The following is a 26,309-nucleotide window of genomic DNA, read 5'->3' as shown; positions in this document are numbered from 1 at the left end:
TAAACTATGATAGAAACAGCTGCTAGCAGTGGGTAGTTTGACTTTGATACGCTGCTCTAGAAAGCAAACAAAGGTTTGTGCAGCTCCTCTTCAGAAAAGTGTTCAGAGAGCAGCTGCTGTATTAGACAAAGGCTCGTCGTGTGAGCCCAGATGTGTGTAACAGCTGGATGAAGGAGAACCATCACAGTCGCGTCTCCATCCCGCCTTTATTAATGAACTTCCTGTTGCTTGCAGATGACAGGAACACAAAGTGTTTGTGCCACGTGATGCTGCAGGATTTGTTAACGTGTCCATGATGGTGACATCTCCTCGTCTAACTGCAAACACATGAGCGCTCCTAACGGCAGCTATCACAGCCACACAGGCAGACTGTGTCTCACTGTTGCATTCAGGGACATTTGTTTTCCTGTAAAAAGCTGAACTCTAATCTTAGAGGACTGTTACTGACAGGAAACAGCTGCATTATCTGCAGTCTGTGTGATCATAGCTGCTTCAATCACTTTATCAGAGAATTGATCATTGAATAAAACATGTTTGTGTCTGCAGAGGTCAGAGGTCACAGTCTGCAGGATCCAGCTGTCCGTCTGTGAGGAGTGACTGGTCCAAACCTGAACCTCCATTCTTCAGTGCTGAACCTGGACCAACGAGGTCAGAGACCTGTGATGACTCCTTTACATGTTTGTGTTTTCCTGGATAAATATGACCAAAGATTCATTAAAAAGATAAAAATATTAGACTTTGTCCTGTAGCGCTGTGTGGCAGGCAGGATTGGACCCAAACACAACAGGATGAAGTCAAAGAGGCAGCTTTATTTCAGCTGTGAACATGCAAACAGCAGAAATAAGAAAACATAACTGTAGGTTTTCAGTGAATGAAGCCTCAGCTCAACGCTCCACTTTGTCCCTCTTTTCCTTCTCCAAACAGCCACATCAGGAGTCTCTGATGGAGTTTTAAAATATTTAATTACAAATGTCCAAAGATGGGTTCAGGATACCTGAATCCACAGTTATTAAAGCTAAAATAGTTCACAGGGTTTGGACTTTGTTAGGTGACGAGAGAACATCAACGTGTTTTTGTCTGTTGGCTTAAACTAAGAGAGTTTAGTTTGTTAGCACAAAGAGCTGTCAGCTAAAGCCCCGAATGCACTTTGAATACAGATGAACTGAGAAAAACACTTTAAATACAGCAAACAGTCAACCTGACAACATCTTTTTCTGCTGATCATCCACAGCAGTACGTTTAGCATTCATGCTAGCAGCAGGCTATGACTGTCCACTGAGCACCAACACAGGTAGGAGTGAGCAGTGATGAAGCAGGACTGTGAGCAAGTTTGAGCTACAATCCTATTGGCTTCTTAGTTTCTCCAAAGAAAAGGGGAAAAATTCTTGGTGTTGTGAAGATGTGAGTTGGTCTTGTTGTCGTGGGGCTGGAAGGATGCTGGCAGTGAGAGGCTTTTCATACAGTGTTCAGTAACAGAATGAGAAGAAAGCCACTGCACATGAAACAAGGTGCTCGTAGTGTTTGTTTACTGTGTTTGTGCCACAATGTCAGATCAGTTGTAGATTCACATGCAGACTTGTCCAGTGAAACCAGTGCAAGTACTGCAGTACAGAGCAAAGACTAAGCAAGCCAGGAGAGCTCTCCAACTTTCTGAAAGTATCAGGATATTTGAGTGATAAGAAAAAGTGGATCATGCAACAATGTCCCTCAGCACACAAAACAATCAAAGCAGAATAAATATAATGTTTTAGATCAAACACTTACAGGGACCTGAAGAGAGAGAACCAACAAAATGTCATGGCTAACAGAGGAAGTCAAGCACAGACTGAGTTCTGACAAACAAAAAGGTGACAGTTTATTTACCAAAGGGGTGAACCACAGTGCTCTATATATGTACAGTGAATTGGGGAGGGGGTCCAGGGCTCCAGGGAAAAGAGGGAAGGGAGTCCACACTCACTCCTCTTCAGACACTCTTGTCCTGCTCTCCACTCACACAGCCACACACGGGAGTCACAGGTAAGCGTCTGTAACCAGGTCCGGGGAAATATTTACTCAAAGTATACACAAAGTTAACCCAACTGGTGAATTTAGAGAGAGATTTCTTAGCAAGGAGCTGAGATCATGAACACAGGAGGGTCAATGTCCCAGCGACAAACTGCTCCGTGCCGCAGCGTTAAATGGTTACCGGTAAGCCCAGGTGAGTCAGCAACAGGTGGTGTAATCATCATAGCTGTGTGGACCAAGAGCGAGAGGCCATTACAAGCTCCACCCAGGCAGGCAAAACCATAGCAGGAGAGAGCAAAACATAAAACCTGAAAAGCCATCATGAGCCAGCCAGAGAGACACAGAGTTTTATACTAGAAGAGAAACCTGCTCATCTTCATCATGTTTGTTTAAATAGAGAAAATCAGGAGTCTCTGTGTGTCAGACCACGGCTCTACACGGACACTTCTAAGCTGCTTCAGAGTGAACTGACCCAGATAATCTGCACACAGCGGCTGTAAAACAGTGAAAGTCATAACTGTGTCTCTCTGATGGAAAGCTTTTATTGTGAAGTCAGGAAGTCTGCAGGAAGTGTTGAGTTTGTATTCATCGCTCAGTGTTTAATGAGACAGGCAGACAGGAAGAGCAGCTCATTAGTGTTGATGAAATCAAAGGAACTGTGAGGGACTGCAGTTTGGTCACATCTGGATGTTTTTCACTGACAGTAAATGTTTTAGTGATGAAGAAATGTGTTCACAGAGAGAGGAAGAGGAAGAGGAGTGGTGTTTGTGAGGAGGAGCAGCTGTCCTGCTGTGCTTTGTGTCAGGACGTCCTGAAGGATCCAGTCTCTACCAGCTGTGGACACTGGTTCTGCAGACAGTGCATCTCCTCATACTGGGACCAGTCTGCTTCATCGGGAGACTCCTCCTGTCCCCAGTGTGGAGAAAGATCCAGAAGCAGAGCTGGACTGCAGACAGCCAGTCAGAGCAGCTGTGTACAAAGTAAGACTGAACATCTGTCTGCTGATGGACTCATTTCTGAAAACTGGACTTCTTGTGTTGTTCAGACATTGAAGAGTTTTCTTTCTCTTTAGTCTCATTGTTTTTCTTTCTTTCAGCAGATGTTGGTCTGCAGGAGGTTTTAGATGAACATAAGATCAGTCTGAGGAGGAGATGTGAACGTGTGACTGAAGGAAGTGATGAAACAGGAAGTAGAACCCTCCTCAACACCATCTACACTGAGCTCTACATCACAGAGGGACAGAGTGAAGAGGTTCATACCCAACATGAGGTGAGGCAGCTGGAGACAGCTTCCAAGATGGACGCCCTCCATGACGCTCCAATCAGGTGCCAGGACATCTTTAAAGCCTTACCTGACCAACAGAGACCCATCAGAGTGGTTCTGACCAACGGCGTGGCTGGTGTTGGAAAAACCTTCTCAGTGCAGAAGTTCACTCTGGACTGGGCAGAGGGCTTGGAGAACCAACATGTCAGTGTGGTGGTTCTGCTTTCATTCAGGGAGCTGAACCTGATCAGAGATGAGCAGTACAGTCTTCTGGAGCTGCTCCATGTTTTCCATCCAACATTACAGAAGGTCACAGCAGAGAAGCTGGCTGTCTCTCAGCTTTTGTTCATCTTTGACGGCCTGGATGAAAGCAGACTTTCATTGGATTTCACCAACAGGAAGCTGCTGTCTGATGTCACACAGAAGTCATCAGTCAGCCAGCTGCTGACAAACCTCATCCAGGGGAAGCTGCTTCCCTCGGCTCTCGTCTGGATAACTTCCCGACCCGCAGCAGCCAATCAGATCCCTCCTACATGTGTTGACAGGCTAACAGAAGTACGAGGCTTCACTGACGCCCAGAAGGAGGAGTACTTCAGGAGGAGATTCAGTGATGAAGAGCTGTCCAGCAGAATCATCTCCCACATGAAGACATCCAGGAGCCTCCACATCATGTGTAGTATCCCAGTCTTCTGCTGGATCACTGCTACAGTTCTGGAGCACATGTTGACTACAGAGCAGAGAGGAGAGCTGCCCAAGACCCTGACTGACATGTACTCACACTTCCTGCTGGTTCAGACAAAGAGGAAGAAGAACAAGTACATGAGACGAGTCCACAGGAGCTGACGGAGGCTGACAGGGAAGTTCTTCTGAAGCTGGGGAGGCTGGCGTTTGAACATCTGGAGAAAGGAAACATCATGTTCTACCAAGAAGACCTGGAGCAGTGTGGTCTGGATGTGACAGAGGCCTCGGTGTACTCAGGAGTTTGTACAGAGATCTTCAAAAGAGAGTGTGTGATCTTCCAGAAACCAGTCTACTGCTTTGTTCATCTGAGCATTCAGGAGTTTCTGGCTGCTGTCTACATGTTCCACTGTCACACCAGCAGGAAGACAGAGGTGCTGAAGAACTTTTTGGGAAAAAAATACAACGAGTCCTCTCTGGATGATTTCCTGAGCAGAGCCATGTATAAATCCCTGCAGAGTAAAAATGGCCACCTGGACCTGTTTGTTCGCTTCCTTCATGGCCTCTGTCTGGAGTCCAACCAGAGACTCTTAGTAGGTCTGCTGGGTCAGACAGAGATCAGTCCAGGAACCATCCAGAGAGTCATCAACAACCTGAAGGAGATGAACAGTTATGAAATCTCTCCTGACAGAAGCATCAACATCTTCCACTGTCTGATGGAGATGAACGACCTCTCATTATTTCAGGAGATCCAAGAGTTCCTGAAGTCAGAGAACAGATCAGAGAAGAAACTCTCTGAGATCGAGTGCTCAGCTCTGGCCTTCATGCTGCAGATGTCAGAGGAGGTTCTGGATGAGTTGGACCTGCTGAAGTACAAAACATCAGAGCGGGGACGACAGAGACTGATTCCAGCTGTGAGGAACTGCAGAAAGGCTGGGTGAGTCCAGATGTGATCATTAACATCACTGATCAGTGTAGGTTAGTAGCTTAATGTTGAAAATAAAATCAGATTGTAAGCACAAAGTGTTTGTGTCCGTACGCTGCAACCTTCCACACCATTCCTTTATTGTACAGACTCAGCAGCAGCTCCATGGATCCCAAATCCAAGAGTGGAGAACAGATTTGAAGTGTGTCACATCCATGCAGTCACAGCTGTTTCCACCATGTTTCCACTGATATTAATCCTGTTCAATGACACGTTTCATATCAGTGAATATGTTCTTTAGGACGTCCACTGACATGTTTAAGTGTCCTGCTGGAAATCACTCAAATCATCCATGAAATCCATGAAAAATCCTTTTAGTGTTTCTAACTTCACCCTCTGTCCTCTCTCTCTCTCCATCCTCCTCACTGCTTCTTTCACTGATAATCACACAAACATTGTATTCAGCTACAAAATAACACAATAATATCATCTGATGATCATTATTATAAGAGCAGGATCCATATTTGATATCAGAGTAACACACTGCTTGGTTATGTGCAGTCATCATCAGTGACTGTGGGTCAAACAGAAGCTCTCTGATTGGTTGCTGACCATGGTCACCTGTCCCCTCTCACCTGTTTGTGTTTGCTCTCTCTTTGCTGTCTCCATCCTCTCTCTCCTTTCTCTCCCTCTCTGTCTTTGTACGTCACTCAGGTCCAATGGAAACAGTGACCTTTACAAACCAATCAAAGACAAACTGATCCATGTCAGGTTATAACAATATTCAAAGTGAATACAGGCTGCTGCTGGACACAGACAGGTAACATCATTTTGACTTGCTGTCACCTGGATCTGGACTCATAAACACTGAAGTCCTGAACAGGAATACAAATCATTTTCTGCCAACTAGCGACACACCAGCAGATAATGGCTCAGAAAGCTAAAATGAGCCAATCATTTCTGTGTTTAGTTCCCCTGAAATCAGATCTGATATCAGCAGCTCTGAGTTCATTCATCATTATTGTCCAGTGATGAGATTTCTGCTCCGTTTGGTAACAGTCAGCAGGTTTTTCCTGCGTGTGGACGTGAACAGTCGTACCTGACAGCAGGTAGCAAACAGAGATCATCTTTCCAGCTGGAACTCTTCACTGAGCTGAACTCATTCAAAATGTTCTGGAGTCAAAACAGGAAACAGTCCAAATGTGTGTCTTCACTCTGACTCTGGATCAGATCTCAGTGACAGACTGTGGACATTATGGAAGCCTAAATGTGACACCATCTTCCTCCTTCATCTGCAGATTAAAGCCAAACAAAGATTCTCATTAAAAGTCTGCAGGTCTGAGAGAGACTCAATCGTTGTGTCATGTCAAACACCGTAAGAGGAGCTGAAGCACAGATGTGAAGAGCAGATTCATCAGATTATGACCTCACTCTGTTTTGTCTTCATATACATTCAGTCTGTGTTTATAATGCAGATTTTCTGCTTTTATAATAACACATTTTATATTTTCTATCATCACAGACTGACTAACTGTGGACTCTCAGAGTCTCACTGTGAAGTTGTGGCCTCAGCTCTGAAGTCCAGCCCCTCCCATCTGACACAGCTGGACATGACTTGGAACAAGCTGCAGGATTCAGGTGTGAAGCTTCTGTGTGCTGGACTGGAGAGTCCAAACTGTCGACTGGAGACTCTGAGGTGAGTTCACTGACTGCGGCTGTTGTTGTTTTTCTATATTTCAGGTCTTTGATGTTTGAAACTTTCTTTAGTTCCTAAATGTTCAGGATGTGTCTGAAGACAAATGTGAAGAAGTTTGAGTGCTTTCAGAAATGTTGTCTTTCCAAACGACTGAACAACAGTTTTTCCTTTTGGCTCCAAACAGAAGTGACAGACTTGAGCAGGGTTCATTTAAAGGCTGACAGAAGTGGAGTGGTGACGGGGAGATGTTTGACAGGACAGTGTTTCAGCCTCCACAGGTTCATGTTGTGCTCCATCAGTCAGTGAAGATGAAGTCAGTGCTGATGAGGCTGTAGAGTGTGTGAGGGATGTGAATGAGGATGATGAAGATCTGATGATAGCAGATAAAAACAGGCTGCAGAGACTTTGAGCCATACAGGGCACACAGTGTGTGTACAGAACAGCTGAAATCATTATGGAGGCCTCACTGGGATATGGAAGCATCACAGTACAGCTTCAGTGAAGCTTTAAAGTCTCTGATATGAGATGAGAAATGAAGCAGCCAGAGCTTTTTCATGAGTGGAAACCCACTGTGACTGTGAGCTGCTGCTACAGCCTCCAGATTAGCCAGCAGCTCATCCTGCTCAACATTTTCTCACCAACTTTAATGGAAGTGTGATGTTTTCAGCTGGAGTGATGGTCAGGGTGGCCTCCCTCTCCTCTTCTTCTCCTCTTCCTCTTTCATTTGTAAAGCCACTTCTGCTGCTTTCATTCATTTGGAAGTCCTGTAGCTGAGTTTGGGAGAGACTAACAGCCTCGGCAGCAGAGGGGAGAAAGGCTGTAACACCACCACTTTACTCTGTTCTACCTGTCACATCATTTTATCAGGAAACAAATATGTTCATGTTTTTACTATGTTTGTCTTGAAGATGTAAGAAGATCACATGGTGCTTTTATTATTGGTAGGGCTGCTCAATTAATCGAATTTTAATCACGATTACGATCTGGGCTTTCAACGATCATTAAAAATGACTGAGCCGATTATTAGCCCCTCCTTCATTTATCGGCGACACATTAAAGGCCGGTCCGTGAAAATATTGTCGGGCATAAACTGGTCCGTGGCGCAAAAAAGGTTGGAGACCGCTGATTAAGAGGACCCGAGGGAAGCTCGGAAAGCTAAGCAGAAGTTATTTGGAGAGGAGAGTGACTGCCGTTGGTTGAAAAGAGAGGTTAAAAACAAAAAACTTCAGTGGTGTTGCACACTATTATTTTTTAAAGTCATTGTTAACCCTTTAAATCCGGTCAGAGCAGCATGCTCCGTTTTGTGTAACTATTTTTAAATCCCTGTAGAACCTGAACCATGTAAGCTAGCGCAATAATTTGTTTGCATATGAAACCAGAGGAGTTGTACTTACATCTTATGCCATCAGCTTGTCCTCGGTCACGGTTTCGTTCCACATATAGCTTTGCAAAAATTGCATAAAAAGCGCTTGCAGGAACAAAAGCATAATATTCCAGAAACACGCTTCGCCGATCCGATCAGCTGTTCGTAACACGTCCCACATTGAAAAAGTCGTCAGCGCAACTATCACATGTCCGCCATTTCCTGGCCGAAACCGGAAGTGATGTCATTTTTGCGGAAATGTAGTTTTTTTTACTTGTAGGCCTTAAAAACCTATACTGGTCATGTTTGACTTTTCTGAATAGTTTCTGGGATGCTTAGAACTCGAATTGCACTGCTGGAAATAGTTTATTTTGATGCACATGCTGTTTTCTTTGCAAATTTGCATCATAGGATTGTTTTTTCGTTTTTCCTGCAGTATATAAAAATTGGTGTATCTCCAAAATAAAACTATGAAGACACTCACAATAAGTTTCCTGTTATTGTAAACTATTTTTTGCAACTTTTTTGTATTTAAAGTTTTGAGGGATAAGCCTCTTAAATTTCTCCAAGTAGAAATATATGTAAAAAAACAAAAACTATTTTCAATTTTTTTGTAGTTTATTGCACTTTTTTGCAATTAATGTAGTTACTATGGACTTAATGTATACATATTATTAAAATATGGGCTATAACAGTTATATAGCAACTTGAAATGCTCCCACAAATGGCACTACAGCATGTAAAAATATAATATAAGCTCTGGCGGACTTGGTGCTATAGTAGGTCTTAAAGGGTTAAATAAATATCGTCAAATAATCGAGATCTCAATTTCAGTGAAAATAATCGTGATTATCATTTTTGCCATAATCGAGCAGCCCTAATTATTGTGTTGGTTTGTTTCCTGTCTCTGGGATGGAGCCCAGCTGTGCGTGGCCCCTGGGCCTGTGGTCAGAGTGTGTGCTGGATAATCCGGCCCAGGATGAGGCCAAACTGACATGGGGTGAAATGTCTGTCACATAATTGAGCTTAGTGTAGTTTCATTTCTGCACAATTTAAAAACAACCAAAACTTTGTTCTGTCTTTTCTATGTTATACTGTAGACTTTCTTTGATACTGTGTCCAAAAGGAGCAGCTTTTACTTTGAAGGGGAGGCGTCTCTGTTTCCTCTTCAGGTTGGATGATGGAAGCAAATTAGTAGCTGTGTCCCAAAACGTCGGCTGCATCCTCCAGAGGCTGCATTTGAAGGCCGATTACATCACAGCCAGGCGATGAAGGCTGTCCGTATTTGTCGACTCCTTCAAATGTGCCCGACAAATGCGTCCTTCATTTCCCCAAATTTGAAGGATTCGTCGGGTGTGTCCTTCGTGGCCCACCATATCCCAGAATTCATAGCGCGGCCCAGCCAAATTTCAGCTGCCAACAATGGCGGCTGCTACTAAGTTTTCAAATTACTCTTATTAATCTTTCTGGGTCACAAAATAAACTTTTAACATATTTTCAGGCGAGAAAGTAGCTGTGTAAACTTCAAATATCTGCTTGGTTTATCAAGACATCGCATATTTGCAAAAGTGTGCCGACGTTTTCGGAGACGTCTGTTACCCACCCGCTCGCTAGCAAGCCGGGGGGTTCAATGGTCACTCCAGCCGGCGAGAGCAGCGGACGCCCGGCTTCATCGTTTTCAGACCCCTGCTCTTTCACTACTCAGGTTAAACATGATATATAAGTCACTCGGAGAACTTAAAAATGTAATTGTTTGCCTTTTTTCTGTGTTTTATTTGTTCCGGAGTAAATCGGTTTGGCTGAGATCAAAGTTCCTCCGGGATTTTCTTTTTTTTTTTTTTTTTTTTTACTTTGATTTTTATTAGGTTATTTTATCATTGTGGACATACAGTAAAGAAAATAACAAACAGACATACATATAAACAAACATAGAGTCTGGAGTTTACATATCTTTCTCCATTTATCACATTGCAGAAAAAAAAAAGAAAACCTATTATGTTATTTCATTTGTGTCACTTCTGAATGTTTTCCACTTCCTCCATAGTCTGTCGTATTTACCTCCCATCAGTCTAATGTTGAGTGTTATTTTTTCCATCTCTGAGGTATCCTCTACAATACTGATCCAATCCCGCTGGGTGGGAGGATCTGGATGTAACCACTTCTTTGTAATTGCTTTTTTTGTTGCGGCCAGAATTATTTTGACTAAATACACGTCCTCTTTTTGTATGTATTCTTTTATGTTTCCTAGATACATCACTTGGCAAGTATTTGGGAATGTATAACTCAAAATATTATCCATATTCATTTTTAAGTCTTCCCAATAGTTTTTAATTTTAATGCATTTCCAGAATACATGAGAATGATCCGCTTCCATTTCTCCACACAATCTCCAACAATTTTGTAAACTTGAGGTCAGTTTGCTTTTTATTTTGGGTGTAATGAAAAAACGTGTCAAATTTTTCCAACAAAATTCCCTCCACAACGGCGAATTAGTTGTACTGTGTTGCAATTCACACATATTGAGCCATTCTTTCTCTGTTATTTTTATGGTCAGTTCAACTTCCCATTTCTTTTTAATATAGAGTGTTGAATCTTGTCTATTTTCTTCTAATGACCTATAGAAGGTGGAAATAGTTTTAAATTGTTTATGTTCATAGCAGTCTTTTACTTTTCCGACAACCCCCAGTGGTTTCCCAAGCCAGTCAGATTTTATTTGTTTTGCGTAGTAGTCCCTAACTTGCAAATATCTAAAGAAATCTCTATTTTCCAATTTGTATTTGTTTTTTAGTTGTTGGAAACTCATTAGTCCTCCGTTTTTCATAAGGGTACAAACTGCTGTAATCCCTTTTAGTTCCCACTGTTTGAATGTTTGGTCCAATTGTCCTGCCTTGAAATTTTTATCATGTCTAAACCATCTGAGTATAAATAATTGTTCTTTTAACTGACATTTTTCTATTACTGTGTGCCATATGTCTAATGTAAATTTCACAATTTGATTCATTCCACTTTTATTCTTTGTCATTAAATGTTTGTCAGAGATAAAAATCTGAATGTTGTTTCCCTCGATTTCTTTCTCAATTTCCTTCCATCTTGCCTCATATTCTGGTCTACACCAACCAGCAAGTGGTCTGAGTTGGGCTGCATAGAAGTATTCCCTTAGGTTCGGCAAGGCCATCCCTCCCTTGCGCTTCGGGAGTTGCAGTGTTGTTAGTCTTATTCTGGGCTTCTTCCCACCCCAAATAAACCTTGATATCATCTTGTCCCATATTTTGAATTTTTTTTGAGATATAGGAAGTGGGAGTGACTGAAACATGTATAACAGTCTTGGGAGAACATTCATCTTTATTATTTGGATTCTTGAGTAGAAGTTTGTAGGTGTTGCCGACCACCGTTCTAGATCTTTTCTAATGTTGCCCTCCACCTGATTATAGTTTATGTCCGCCATATCTGATAATGATTTTGTCAAGGTTACGCCCAAATATTTCATGTTGTTCGAGTGCCAATTTAATTTGTATTCGTCTCTGATCTTTTGGGAGGGTATATAATTGAATGATAGAATTTGTGTTTTGGATACATTAATTTTATAGCCTGATAAGTATTCAAAGGTATGGAATAGTTGCATCAAAATTGGGAAGCACTTGTCAGGGTTTCGTAGAAAAATAATAACGTCATCAGCAAACAATCCAATAAGGTGTTTTTGTCCAGCAAGGGATACCCCCTCCAACTTTGAATGTTGTCGCACTGCTTGTGCTAGTGGCTCAACATATAAAGCAAAAAGAATTGGTGACAAGACACAGCCCTGTTTTGTACCTCTATATAGCCGAATTCTATCTGTCAGACTGCCATTCACCTTGATTCTAGCTGTAGGTTGATTATAGATTGTCCTTATACATTGTATTGAGCTGTCCTTAAACCCGAATTTTTCCAATACTCCAAATAGGAAGAGCCAGCTTACGCTATCAAATGCCTTTTCTTGATCTAAGCTAATTAACACAGTACTGATATTCGTTTTTTCTGCATTGTCAATAATGTGAAGGACTCTCCTTATATTGTCCTGTGCCTGACGTCCCTTGATGAATCCAGTTTGATCCACTTTGATCCTCCGGGATTTTCACACAGCTGAATAAACGTTAAGCAGGAAACTGATTAAACAGAAGTGTGAGACGGTCGAGAATTTACGCCAGTGTCCTGTTATATTTTAGATAGCAAGGAGCAGACGGCCGAGTTTATTAAACTCCACCGACACAGCGGTGACGCAAATCTGAAGGCTAGACCGTCCCATTTCACAGCCTCGCACTTCCAGCCTTTTCGGTCTTTGAAGGACCCGGCCCACGTAGACCGCGAATACCGGGTCCTCCGAAGGATGCAGCCGACGTTTTGGGACAAAGCTAGTGTGTGATGTTCTTTCAGTGTTGCACTTTGTAGACGCTCCCTGAGCACTGGTCTCACAGCCAGCTGCACATAGAGACCAGTGTTGTTAGTCCAGGTCAGAAGATGACTTGTTGGAATGAAAATGAGCTTGTAGTTTGTCTGCTTTAATAATGTGACTGGAAAAAGGTGTTGGACTTCAAATATGTCCATTTCTTTCACACTTCACCTTTAAAAGTGAAGCCTTGTGGTTCCTGGAAGGAAAAACACGACTTTTTCAAGTCTTTGTCCTGTTTTTATGATAAATGTACGACTTTAATGTGAAACATTCAGAGTTTTTTCTCTTGTTGTGTTTGTTTGAAGCTGCTTCCTGTTGGCTTCAGCTGTTTGGAGTTTCCATTTTCTAAACTTCTACATTCTGAACCTTCTTCAGCTCTGAACAGATGATGAAACACTGAATGATTTCAAGCTCACACTTTGTCTAATAAACTTACATCTTTCATTCTTTATACAGATTGATGGACTGTGGTTTGTCAGAGATCAGCTGTGATTATCTGGCAGCAGCACTGAAGTCCAACCCCTCCCATCTGAGACAGCTGGACCTGAGCCTGAACAACAAGCTGCAGGATTCAGGAGTGAAGCATCTGTGTGGTTTCCTGGAGAGTCCAGGATGTGGACTTGAAACTCTGGGGTCAGTCAGCATGTTTTAGTTGTGCTGAGATGAATATGATGTGAAAGTTGTGCTGACACTAAACTGCAGACATCAGGCTGATATTATACTGATCCACACTGAGGATCTTCATGGTAAAGTCTGTTTTCTTCTTCTCTGGTTTAGTCCATTGACTGCAGCAGAACAATGTTCACATTTCAAACAGTGAGACTCAACGTATGGCCCGTGGCCCACACGCGGCCTGCCCACCTTTCCTGATTCAGAGAGAGGGGACCCTGATTAACTGTGTAGTGTTCTTCCTCACAGTTCTAAGTATCAGACACAACAATGAATAATCCACAGCTGACTGTCTTTAGCAGGTCAAAGGTCACGGCACACAGCAGACAGTGGGAAATATTATAACTCTGATCATTTATCAGCACATATCCATATGTATAAAAACAAAGCTGACACTGTGAGACTTGATCAGAGGTGTGATCATCACAGCAGAGGCCTTTGTGTCAAAGTCACTGAGGATCAAACAGAAACACATGAAGCAGATTTTCCTGTTCTGGCTTTTTATAGCAGATAACCTTCAAAATATTCTGCAGTCCACCAAAAACTGAAGCAAACCATGAATCAACATGTGAACATGAGCTGATGCTGCTGAAGGGAAGCAAAGGTTTGATTACAGACACAGCTGAGAGTTTGTAATCTGTCATCATTTTAAAAGGTTTACATTTCTTCAGTATATCCACATTTGCAGCTGGTACCTCAACCTCCACTTGTCCAACACAACTGCTGTCCACTGCCTCCATGACATTGTGATTTTGCTGTTGGTCTTCTGTCAGATCTTCATCAATCACTTCTGCACGGGGCACACCTTCAGACTCTGCAGCTGCATAACGAAAGCCTGTAAGATAAAATTAGACATAAGGTAAATGTACACCAATATTCCAATGACAGGTGTGTGATTCATCTGGAAGTTATGTGCGGATTAGTGTACAGTGATAGCAATTTAGTATGTTTTTAGAGGGGGGGGGTTGTTTACCTCCGATGGGTGCTCTTTTTCGCTTCCGTTGCGTACGCCTTGAGTGCCGGTCCGAGTCTGATACAGGTATGTCGTCATGCCCCATGTGCAGTGTTGGTGCCCAGTCTGGATTTGTTACATCCATTTCATATGCTGGTTTGCCTGCAATAATGCCAAATCATAAGCTACTCAGTCGACATGATGTGGTTCTGCAGCATCACACATTAGCATGTTTTATCTCATTATCTATGACCTCAGCACATTGAAAATCACACTAAAAGCCTTTCAAGAGTGATATGAATTAATTTAGAACTCACCGGAAAGAAAATGCCGTGAGCAAACCAACAAAAAGCTGGGGATTGCAGAGAACTCGATATCCGCTCGTCTCACCGCTGCAATCCAAGCCTGACGTCTTTGTTTAGTAATATCGGATACATGGGATCCCTCACGTTGCCTCCAGGACGGAAAACGATGAAAAGAGAGCCCGTTATCCAGCTTCTTGCCTTCACGATCGTGTGATCTAACGTTGCAACCGACAACACAACACGTACGATCCATAGCTGAAATGGTATCCTTTGGCTGGCCTACTGTCATGGCGGAAGGGGGCATGGCCCATCTCCCGTGACATCACGCTCCAAAGCCCTATAGGTGGGAAAATGTACCATGTCGACCAATCAAAAATGATATGGAAACATGACATTTGGTTGTTTAGCAAAAGGGGGAAGTTTTAGGAGTGACCGGCAAGAGAGAGCGAGTGAGCGAAAGAGAGAGAGAGTTTTGATACGTGAGAGATTTGTGACGTTTACCGTGTTTGGTCTCAAGTTAGTTTGTTGTCTTGTGTATTTAGTGTGTAGCTGTTGTTTTGTTTTGTGTGTCAGTTCTACTAGTGATCGTCACAGTTGCTGCCTTAAAGCCAACAAAGGCAGATTGCAGTGTAAACGCTGAGTGACACACCTGCTGTCAGACCTGCAGGTTTATCCCTGTGCTGTTCTCATATGTGTTAGAGTGACACAAACTATTGTTTGACACCTGATTGTTCTGTAAATAGTTTGAAATGATTATATGAAAAACGTCTGAGCCTTGGCTGCATTTTTTGGTAAATAGTACCATATAACTTTGTTGTTTGCAAAACGTGTGCGTATTTTTAAAAATGTACAATCTCTATTTGCATTTCAAGTTATGAAGATGATTCGTTAAACATGTGTGTGGTTTTTACAGTCAAAATATCACTTTCTACGTGTATTTTAAATTTTGTCTGAATTTAGATAAATTGTGCTGATACAGTTGGTCAAAATGAGAAAATAACAGATTGGCAAGATGAACTGTTTTTAAAGGTAAAATATAGAGGCCACATCAAAAGTAGTCAAGAAGGGTTAAAGGCTAAAAGCAAAGTTGTCACCAAGTACTGTTTATATTTGTGTGTATTGCTGCAGCTTTTTGAGTATTAATTTGGTGCCTTTGTGTGAAATAATGGTATTGTGAGTGATCCATATAGTCACAAAGAATAGCCACTTGTTTCTGTGCTACCAAAGTTCCCCGGCTTTCATTCAAAATGTGTTTATCGTCAGCACCTGCACATTAAACTACTTAAACATTATAAATGTCTTCAAGCTCACACTGAGGCCTGTGGGGTACTATCAGCCACTGAGACAGTACACACATTTATATGTGTTTGTATATGAATATTTCATACTTTAAGACTGCCTGTTTATTTAAGGGAGATGAACAAAATACATTGGAATTGTACAAAATAATATCATGGATGATAAATTAAATAGATTTTAAGTAGATGCTTGTGCATTCTTAAAGTTTTATATGTTGAACTGAACTATGTGATCTGTTCAAAGCCTTAATCTTAATTTGAAGTGAAATGTGCATTTTGAGTTTATACACTATGTATATAAGGCGACCGTTTCCTTTTGCAGTATTTTTGTGTGGTGTACTTTTCTATGTCTTAACAAAAGGGGAACAAAGGTGTTTAAGTTCACCTAGGATGATGTGTTTTAATTTTCACATGGTCTTGCTTGAATTTGACCCTGACAAAGGCGTATGAACTCTGTCAGCTGTTTGGAGTTTCCATTTTCTAAACTTCTACATTCTGAACCTTCTTCAGCTCTGAACAGATGATGAAACACTGAATGATTTCAAGCTCACACTTTGTCTAATAAACTTACATCTTTCATTCTTTATACAGATTGAGGGGCTGTGATTTGTCAGAGATCAGCTGTGATTATCTGGCAGCAGCACTGAAGTCCAACCCCTCCCATCTGAGACAGCTGGACCTGAGTGACAACTACAAGCTGCAGGATTCAGGAGTGAAGCATCTGTGTGGTTTCCTGGAGAGTCCAGGATGTGGACTTGAAACTCTGAGGTCAGTCAGCATGTTTTAGTTGTGCTGAGATGAATATGATGTGAAAGTTGTGCTGACACTAAACTGCAGACATCAGGCTGATATTATACTGATCCACACTGAGGATCTTCATGGTAAAGTCTGTTTTCTTCTTCTCTGGTTTAGTCCATTGACTGCAGCAGAACAATGTTCACATTTCAAACCTTCAAAGAAGAAGAAAAATCCTCCACTGGATAATTCACTGTGAAACTCTCCAACTCTTCATTCCACCTTAAAGTCTGTCTGACACTGAAATCCAAAGCAAAATGTGCGTTTGCTTTACAGACAGCAGTCCAACACAAACATACACACATCATCCAAAACACAGTCCAACATCCAAATCTCCTCCACTGCCAGCATGAATGATGGGAAAGAGAAGGAGGAACACTCTGACATTCAGGGTTAGAATGAGTTTCATGAAGCAGACTGTGAAGATCAAAGCTGCATTAGAAAGCTTACATGAATGAATGAGTGGACAGAAGTGGACAGAGATCATCTGAAGCACTTCAAAGGCTTTAAATCAGCACATTTCTCTTTATTCTTTATCAACTCTGTTAGTTTCTCTCAGTTTTCTGTGGAATGAAGCTAACAGCAGGCTAATAAGATGCTGACCAATAGGTTTCTATTAAAGGTTGTAATTTGTATATGAAAAAGTGCTTTGGCTCAGCAGGGATCAGCTTACAGGTAGAATACAGCTGCTGGATGGGATTAGCATGTCATAGCTATCTACCAAACTGCTAACTGGGGGATTTCAGGCCATCTATGGATCATTTTTGCTAACTGTTTATTCAGCTTAGGCTCACAGGGCTGCAGCCTGTGCCCTAGCTGTCATAGGGCAAGAGGCGTGGTCCACCTGCACAGGTGAGCAGTCCATCACAGGGCCAACAGAGAGAGACAGAGAAGCACTCTCTCACATCCACACCTACAGCCAATTTAGAAGCACCAATGAACCTAAGCAGCATTTCATTGGACTGTGGGAGAACATCCAACCTCCACAGAAAGGCCAACAAGCTTCAACCTACAACCTTCTTGCTTTAAGGCACTAGTGCGAACCACTTTTCCCCATTTCAGCCCAAATCCTGCATCTTCCTGTTTCTGACTCCAGGCCAGCTCCACTAACACTTTCTCATCAGACACTGCCACCTAGTGGAGGAAGTCTTAGTCCCATTTGAAGCTTCAGATTACAGTTAGTTCCTTTACAAAGAGGTGGAGGTGGTGGGGCCACAGCACCATCATCACTGAGTGCCATAGGACACTTAACCTTTGTTTCCATATGCTGGGAACTTCCTGTTGTTCCAAGGAGGACTGGAAAATGTGTGAAAATCTCCCAGTCAGTTCCTCACAGCACACTTCAATCATTTCCCTCCCACAGCATCAGGACCAGGGCTTTTTCTCTCTTTGGTCCCACTAAGAGATTTCCACACAAACACCTCATCAGTGGGACTCTCAGAGCTACCAGCCCTTTGCTACAATCACAAAGCTCTTCATTGAAATCAATGATATCAAAGCTGGAATCCAATGAGTCCAAGTCTTCTGCTGATTCAGCATCACATTCATCTTTGCTCCTTGTTCTGCATCCCCACCATGGACTTCATTCCTTTCCAAGCCAGCCTTGAGTGTCCTTTATTCAGCTCATCCTCTGCTTTACTTTTACACCTGATTTTAGCTGCTTTATCTCTCTTTCAACAAGTTTCTGTGCCTCAATCTTTTTCTTCTCTCCCTCATAACAAGACAGCTTCTTCTGCCTGAGAACATGTTGGAGTGATTTACTAATCCAGGGCTGCTTATTTGGGAAAATACTTCCTGTTTCCAAAGTAATCCCCATTTTTCCCAGAAAGAAATGTAAGTAGAAATCGATGATCTAAGTGAGAACATGAGCCTTTAAAAAGTCCCAGTGGGTGCAGTCAAAGCAGTCCCTCAGTCCCAGTATAGAGTCTTTGGTCCAGACTGGAACAAGTGTGTGCCCAGTTTGAGCTCTCTTCAGTGCTGTGACCTGACAGACCCAGAGGGGCCATCACATCACATTTAGAAGCTCCCCTAATGGAGCCACAACACATGTCCAACACTTAGTCTGTCTTGTTGGACCAACTGGAAGAAATGATTCAAGGACTTAGTCACAGAACAGAGTTTCAAATCTCCAAAATCCAACTGGCTGCATCAGGAGATATAGTCTGAAACTCTGCACAGTTTCCTGTTTGAAGCTGCTTCCTGTTGGCTTCAGCTGTTTGGAGTTTCCATTTTCTAAACTTCTACATTCTGAACCTTCTTCAGCTCTGAACAGATGATGAAACACTGAATGATTTCAAGCTCACACTTTGTCTAATAAACTTACATCTTTCATTCTTTATACAGATTGAGGGGCTGTGGTTTGTCAGAGATCAGCTGTGATTATCTGGCAGCAGCACTGAAGTCCAACCCCTCCCATCTGAGACAGCTGCACCTGAGCTGGAACAACAAGCTGCAGGATTCAGGAGTGAAGCATCTGTGTGGTTTCCTGGAGAGTCCAGGATGTGGACTTGAAACTCTGAGGTCAGTCAGCATGTTTTAGTTGTGCTGAGATGAATATGATGTGAAAGTTGTGCTGACACTAAACTGCAGACATCAGGCTGATATTATACTGATCCACACTGAGGATCTTCATGGTAAAGTCTGTTTTCTTCTTCTCTGGTTTAGTCCATTGACTGCAGCAGAACAATGTTCACATTTCAAACCTTCAAAGAAGAAGAAAAATCCTCCACTGGATAATTCACTGTGAAACTCTCCAACTCTTCATTCCACCTTAAAGTCTGTCTGACACTGAAATCCAAAGCAAAATGTGCGTTTGCTTTACAGACAGCAGTCCAACACAAACATACACACATCATCCAAAACACAGTCCAACATCCAAATCTCCTCCACTGCCAGCATGAATGATGGGAAAGAGAAGGAGGAACACTCTGACATTCAGGGTTAGAATGAGTTTCATGAAGCAGACTGTGAAGATCAAAGCTGCATTAGAAAGCTTACATGAATGAATGAGTGGACAGAAGTGGACAGAGATCATCTGAAGCACTTCAAAGGCTTTAAATCAGCACATTTCTCTTTATTCTTTATCAACTCTGTTAGTTTCTCTCAGTTTTCTGTGGAATGAAGCTAACAGCAGGCTAATAAGATGCTGACCAATAGGTTTCTATTAAAGGTTGTAATTTGTATATGAAAAAGTGCTTTGGCTCAGCAGGGATCAGCTTACAGGTAGAATACAGCTGCTGGATGGGATTAGCATGTCATAGCTATCTACCAAACTGCTAACTGGGGGATTTCAGGCCATCTATGGATCATTTTTGCTAACTGTTTATTCAGCTTAGGCTCACAGGGCTGCAGCCTGTGCCCTAGCTGTCATAGGGCAAGAGGCGTGGTCCACCTGCACAGGTGAGCAGTCCATCACAGGGCCAACAGAGAGAGACAGAGAAGCACTCTCTCACATCCACACCTACAGCCAATTTAGAAGCACCAATGAACCTAAGCAGCATTTCATTGGACTGTGGGAGAACATCCAACCTCCACAGAAAGGCCAACAAGCTTCAACCTACAACCTTCTTGCTTTAAGGCACTAGTGCGAACCACTTTTCCCCATTTCAGCCCAAATCCTGCATCTTCCTGTTTCTGACTCCAGGCCAGCTCCACTAACACTTTCTCATCAGACACTGCCACCTAGTGGAGGAAGTCTTAGTTCCATTTGAAGCTTCAGATTACAGTTAGTTCCTTTACAAAGAGGTGGAGGTGGTGGGGCCACAGCACCATCATCACTGAGTGCCATAGGACACTTAACCTTTGTTTCCATATGCTGGGAACTTCCTGTTGTTCCAAGGAGAACTGGAAAATGTGTGAAAATCTCCCAGTCAGTTCCTCACAGCACACTTCAATCATTTCCCTCCCACAGCATCAGGACCAGGGCTTTTTCTCTCTTTGGTCCCACTAAGAGATTTCCACACAAACACCTCATCAGTGGGACTCTCAGAGCTACCAGCCCTTTGCTACAATCACAAAGCTCTTCATTGAAATCAATGATATCAAAGCTGGAATCAAATGAGTCCAAGTCTTCTGCTGATTCAGCATCACATTCATCTTTGCTCCTTGTTCTGCATCCCCACCATGGACTTCATTCCTTTCCAAGCCAGCCTTGAGTGTCCTTTATTCAGCTCATCCTCTGCTTTACTTTTACACCTGATTTTAGCTGCTTTATCTCTCTTTCAACAAGTTTCTGTGCCTCAATCTTTTTCTTCTCTCCCTCATAACAAGACAGCTTCTTCTGCCTGAGAACATGTTGGAGTGATTTACTAATCCAGGGCTGCTTATTGGAGAAAATACTTCCTGTTTCCAAAGTAATCCCCATTTTTCCCAGAAAGAAATGTAAGTAGAAATCGATGATCTAAGTGAGAACATGAGCCTTTAAAAAGTCCCAGTGGGTGCAGTCAAAGCAGTCCCTCAGTCCCAGTATAGAGTCTTTGGTCCAGACTGGAACAACTGTGTGCCCAGTTTGAGCTCTCTTCAGTCCTGTGACCTGACAGACCCAGAGGGGCCATCACATCACATTTAGAAGCTCCCCTAATGGAGCCACAACACATGTCCAACACTTAGTCTGTCTTGTTGGACCAACTGGAAGAAATGATTCAAGGACTTAGTCACAGAACAGAGATTCAAATCTCCAAAATCCAACTGGCTGCATCAGGACATATAGTCTGAAACTCTGCACAGTTTCCTGTTTGAAGCTGCTTCCTGTTGGCTTCAGCTGTTTGGAGTTTCCATTTTCTAAACTTCTACATTCTGAACCTTCTTCAGCTCTGAACAGATGATGAAACACTGAATGATTTCAAGCTCACACTTTGTCTAATAAACTTACATCTTTCATTCTTTATACAGATTGTGGGGCTGTGGTTTGTCAGAGATCAGCTGTGATTATCTGGCAGCAGCACTGAAGTCCAACCCCTCCCATCTGAGAGAGCTGGAGCTGTGGAGAAACAACCTGAAGGATCCAGATGTGAAGCAGCTGTCTGATCTTCAGCAGAGTCCAGACTACAGACTGGAGACTCTGAGGTCAGTAGAGTGATGGAGTGAGTGGGTGGTGCTGTCAGCAGTATTGTACTAAACACAGTCAGTATGAAACAAAGATCCAGTGTTTCCTGTAAAGCTGCAGCTTCTCAGTGAAGCTGTGAGAGGAGAATGGTGACAGGCTTCAGGATTGGACACAAACACTTCCTGTTTCTCACCTTTATGGTCACCATGGTAACGGCTGACACGCTCTGATCAAACACTGTCAACAGCCAATCAGCTCTCTGAACAAAGCAGCACGCAGACCAATGACTGCATTCATTTCCAAGTTTAAAGCAGTGAAGAACACAGTCTGTAGGTGAGGAAGAATTTAGTGAGAGCAGATGTTTGGATGGAATTCCTCCAGTTAACAGCTGGAACCGTCCATCTGGATTGTTGGGCTTGTTGTTGGGGTTCCTACAGAGCTCAGAGTGGACACACCAAGGTTCTTCTAATGAATGAAAGTCCAAACTCAAACTAGGAGGGAAAAACATTTTCATCAACTTCAATAAAAATCCAAAGATTAGAAAAAGTGAAGCAACAATGAGTCCTAGTACAGTCCCAGCACTGAAGTCCCTGCTGCTCTTTATACTGGATGTGCTGCATCACTGACTGACAGCTGATGAAGAGTCTCTGGAAACACTCGTTTATCTCCTCTGCTCTTCCTTCTTCTCTCTGCAGGTGGAGCTGATGATGGTAAACAGGACGGTGTGTGTGCTGAGAGAGGAGGAGCTGTGTCCTGATGATCCAGAGAGGTTGAAGCAGCAGCAGCTTGTGTGTAGAGACGCTCTGACTGGGCCATGTTACTGGGAGGTGGAGAGGAGAGCTTCATCCAGCAGTGACTGACAGAGGAATGAGAAGAAGTGCAGATGACTGTCAGTGCTGCAGAGTGAACTGCTCTGAGAACAGCTCCACTGTCAGACACAATGTAGAGTCCAGCATCATCCCTGTGTGTCCCTCTGGATCTGACAGAGGATCATCAGTGTATCTGGACTGCTCTGCTGCTGCTCTGTCCTTCTACAGTCTCTGCACAGTCTCTGTCTGACTCTGGCTTCAGACCCTCCTGGATCAAACTCACCTGGAAAGACTTTCAAACATCACTCAATAGATTTGAATACAGAATATATTTGATATATACTGTAGATGTACTGTAGAGTTGCAGTTTGTCACTTGTAAATACAGTCTGTGAGCAGCTGTGAGCTGAAAGATCTTTCTAGAAACACGAAATGTTTTCACTCTTCTGTTGCTTTTTCATATATTTCCACAACATTAATATTGATCCCACCTGTCTCACCTGTTTCATGCTTTTATACATAATAACAGGACACGTGTGATCTGAGCGCTGCTGTGGTTGCTGTGCTGCACGTCTTCATTTAGATAACAGAGACATCTAGTGGTTCAGAGGGAGAACTGCAGGAGGTGGAGCTGTGTTTTAGCGTGGAAAACTTTTTATCTTTTAGGCGCAGATACAAATATGACAAGTATCAGTGTGAGATACAAAAGGTCACATCAGTCAGCAGAGGGAACAGTGATCACACAGCAATGTAAGAATAGAAACATAACAGTGAATCTGGACATGTATACAGATGGAAGCAAACAAACAGGATGTAACACTACATTAAAGCCACAAATGGGAAGAAAACAAACACAAAGGAAAATATATTTGATCTCAGGAATCCAAATCAGATGCTTTAGAGCAGGGGTCGGCAACCCTGGACACGCGTGTCACAGCTGCCACGTGAAGGGTTAACTGATGGCACGACCATAGCTGGACTGGCCATCGGGCATACTGATGGTGATTTTTCGTTTTTAATGGGCCGATGATGTTTTTTTATTTTTTTGTAACGGTATAAACAATGAAAGATGGCGGATTGGCCGGATGCTGGTCGATGTGTAAAAATAAGTCAGTTGTTTGGTGGTGGCTTTGGCGGAGCTTCCACAGAGGCAGCAGGTGGATGAGGGAAAGGGGAGGCAGGAGGAGGAGAGACCCGAGGCGGCCGCCGGTCCGAGTGTCAGGTTAACTGAACTTCAGGTAAGAAGTTATGACCTGCAGTCTGTCTGGGTCAGATATAAACCAAGTTTAGGTGGAGTTTATTTTCCTTGTGCTGACTTTTTACAGTCAGTTACAATAACTCGTACTGCGTACTAGCTAGCATGACGGAGTTTCTATACAGCTGGGTGGTGCTATGATGTTACTGATAGTGAACTTTATTTTAGTAGAGTTTCCAACCGTCCTGTAAAAAACAGAATCGTCTCGTATTCAGAGAAAATATTACGCAATTTGTCCCGGACTTCAGCTAGAATGGAAAAGACACAAAGCTGGATTTATTCTGTGTCTTTACACTGTCATTCTCTCCCCTCCCTCTACTGTTGCTACTTCAATCATGAAACTGATCAATGATCAGCTGATCGGCTTTTCTCTCTTGTTTATTTATCGCCCACTTTGCGCCAGAAAGAGGAAACCAGCGGATGTTGCGCTAAACAACAGCAGCACGTTTAAGCTTGATCAGCTGTTGTTAGAATTTATTTAATATTACTTTCTAGTATCAGCTGATGTTTGCTGGAGCCACAGCTGTAAAGCTGCTGGTCAGGATGTCGGTTTGGATATGTGGTGAGGGGGAAACATGAAGATGAAACCAGGAGACGTCCTTACTGGATCATCAGAGCTGAACAGGTGATAGAGAAACAGGTTTACCTTTTAGGTGACATGAATGTGTTGAAGGGAAGTTATGAGCTGTTTCTGAGAGACAAATAACACCAGCATCCTTTTCTAAGTAGCTGACAGTTATACCAACAAGACTCTGGAGTTCATGGAGCTGCATTTTCACCTGCTGGACATCACTACCTGACAGGTTTAACTGTCTTCAGAACATTGCAGAGGCCTTATTGACAGTATTCGGCTCTACATATCTGTGTGAGCAGATTTTCTCTCACATGAAGAGAGTCCTCAGGTCTGAATGCTGGACACTCGGAGACCTGTGTCTCTGAGTGGGAGACCAGAGATCACATTAACATGTGTGTCTCTGTATTAAGAAACATGACATATTGGCCCAGTTTATTTTTCTTATCATTGTTGTGAGGAGACCATAAATAGCATTTGTATTTTCTGTTGTACAGTTCATTTGCTGTTATGGATAAAAAGTCTTTCTTTGTTTCAAAATAGCTGATAAATATTCGCTGATAGCTGCAAACATCTGTGCACAAATATAATCCTATGAAGTGGTTCTATATAGTGTGTAATTTATTGCTAATGCAATCATATGGCACATTGACTTCTGAGGAAATGTTAGATGCACTCATCATCAGAAAGGTGTCCGACCTAAACCAGGAGGTTTAGAGTATCGGTGTCATGGTCCTGGGTCAAGCGACCCAGTATTTGAGTTTCATGTATCTTTTGTATTCATTTGCACCTAGCTTAGTTCACCTAGTTAATTTCTAGATTGCAGTTTAGTTTTGTTCCTTAGTTGTTTATGTCATCTCCCCCTGTACTAAGTCTCCCTGGTTCATGTGTCATGTCTGCGTGGTTATGTTTAGTTCTTGTCATGTTGATCATGTCATCTTGTCAAGCTGACAGCTGGTAACTGTGCAGGGGCGGATCTAGTAAAGTTTTGCCGACCTAAACCAGGGGGTTTAGAGCATCATAGAGTTTTTGTGGTTTGTTTTCTTTAAGTCATTTCACAGATTTTCTCTATAATTTCAATTCCTTGAATAAAACAACAAACTTAGGGGATGATTTTGTAATCCGACTTTATGTATGAAAGATTTGACTAAACATAAAACAATCTTCCAGCTCAGTCGTCATTCTTATCTTGTGAAATCAAACCAAATGTTCTGTTGTCTCTGAATCAGGGATTGATGAAATCTTTGATTGCATCCATTTATGAACATGTTCTCATTCATATTAAATCGTAGTCTAAGTCCTTCTTTAGAGGGATAAATGTCATTCATTATCTTCAAATGTGTTTCTGTTGTTTTGGGGGAAGTTTGAAGTCCATTGTTCAAAGTCTGTTAATGAAACTTTATGAAGTTTATGTAGGATGTTTTTCCTATTTTGTATTTGTTTGAATTATGATGTATTTCTGACTCTTGCTGCCATGATGCCAGGTCTCTCTTGAAAACAACATTTTTAATCTCAATTAAATTTTCACCTGGAGAAATAAAGATGATAATAATAATTTTGTCTTCAGGGAATCATTTCTCTGTAAAACAGCTTCTTCTGAAACTCTTGTTACATTTCTTGTTTATTGTTTGCTGGTTTTAGAAAAATGTCATCGTCTCTGTGTGAACTTAAACTCTACATGTGGTGTCAGCTATAAACGAGCTCTAGAGTCTAATAACGATGCTTTTATTATTGTCTGGTATCCAACCTAACCCTGGGCCTCTGGCTGAATGTGAAACACCAGCAGATGTTAAAAACTGTCTGGGTTACACGTGCATCACGTCGTGTGCTTCCTAACATGGATATGATTGGAATCTGGGCCTGTTCAAGCGGTGCTGGTATCGTTGTTGTTTCTGAGACTTTCCAAATCTTTACTGGATAAAAACGTAGCAACTGATGGATTTAACATTTAGCTCTCAGACTGTCCCAGAAAAGGCGGAGGTCTGGAAGTTTATGTGAAGCTCTGTCTTGCTGCTCAAGTCTTGTTCTCTCCATCTGCACCTCAGCCATTTGAAATCTTGGCCTTAACTATTGATCTGTTTGGAAATCAGACTGTTGTTGGCTGCTATCAGCCTCCACCTGCTTCCCCCAGCACATCACCGTCTCTGGTTCAACTTTTATCTGAGCTGCATTTTAATGACGTCTTTCAGATGGATGATTTTCATTGGGACTGGCTTTCTTCTGTGTCTGATGAGTTTAAGGCACGCTGCTTGTTTTT

General features: G+C 42.4%; 1 protein-coding gene and 1 pseudogene across 2 annotated transcripts in view; both read left to right on the top strand.

The window, feature by feature from the left end:
• Positions 1-26,309, top strand: part of LOC145425230 (protein NLRC3-like) — a 611,895-nt gene that overhangs the window by 221,028 nt on the left and 364,558 nt on the right. The window lies entirely within an intron of this gene.
• Positions 1,116-25,607, top strand: LOC145425250 (protein NLRC3-like; annotated as a pseudogene). The gene is made up of 7 exons (XR_013905907.1): positions 1,116-2,984; positions 3,101-4,882; positions 6,393-6,566; positions 12,812-12,988; positions 18,718-18,894; positions 21,265-21,438; positions 22,114-25,607. The product of XR_013905907.1 is annotated as a protein NLRC3-like (transcript).

Source organism: Astatotilapia calliptera, chromosome 3 (genome assembly GCF_964374335.1).
Source record: "Astatotilapia calliptera chromosome 3, fAstCal68.1, whole genome shotgun sequence".
Classification (NCBI taxonomy): Eukaryota; Metazoa; Chordata; class Actinopteri; order Cichliformes; family Cichlidae; genus Astatotilapia; species Astatotilapia calliptera.
The sequence above is the reverse complement of the archived record's forward strand: the minus strand, read 5'-3'. Positions and strand labels throughout refer to the sequence as shown.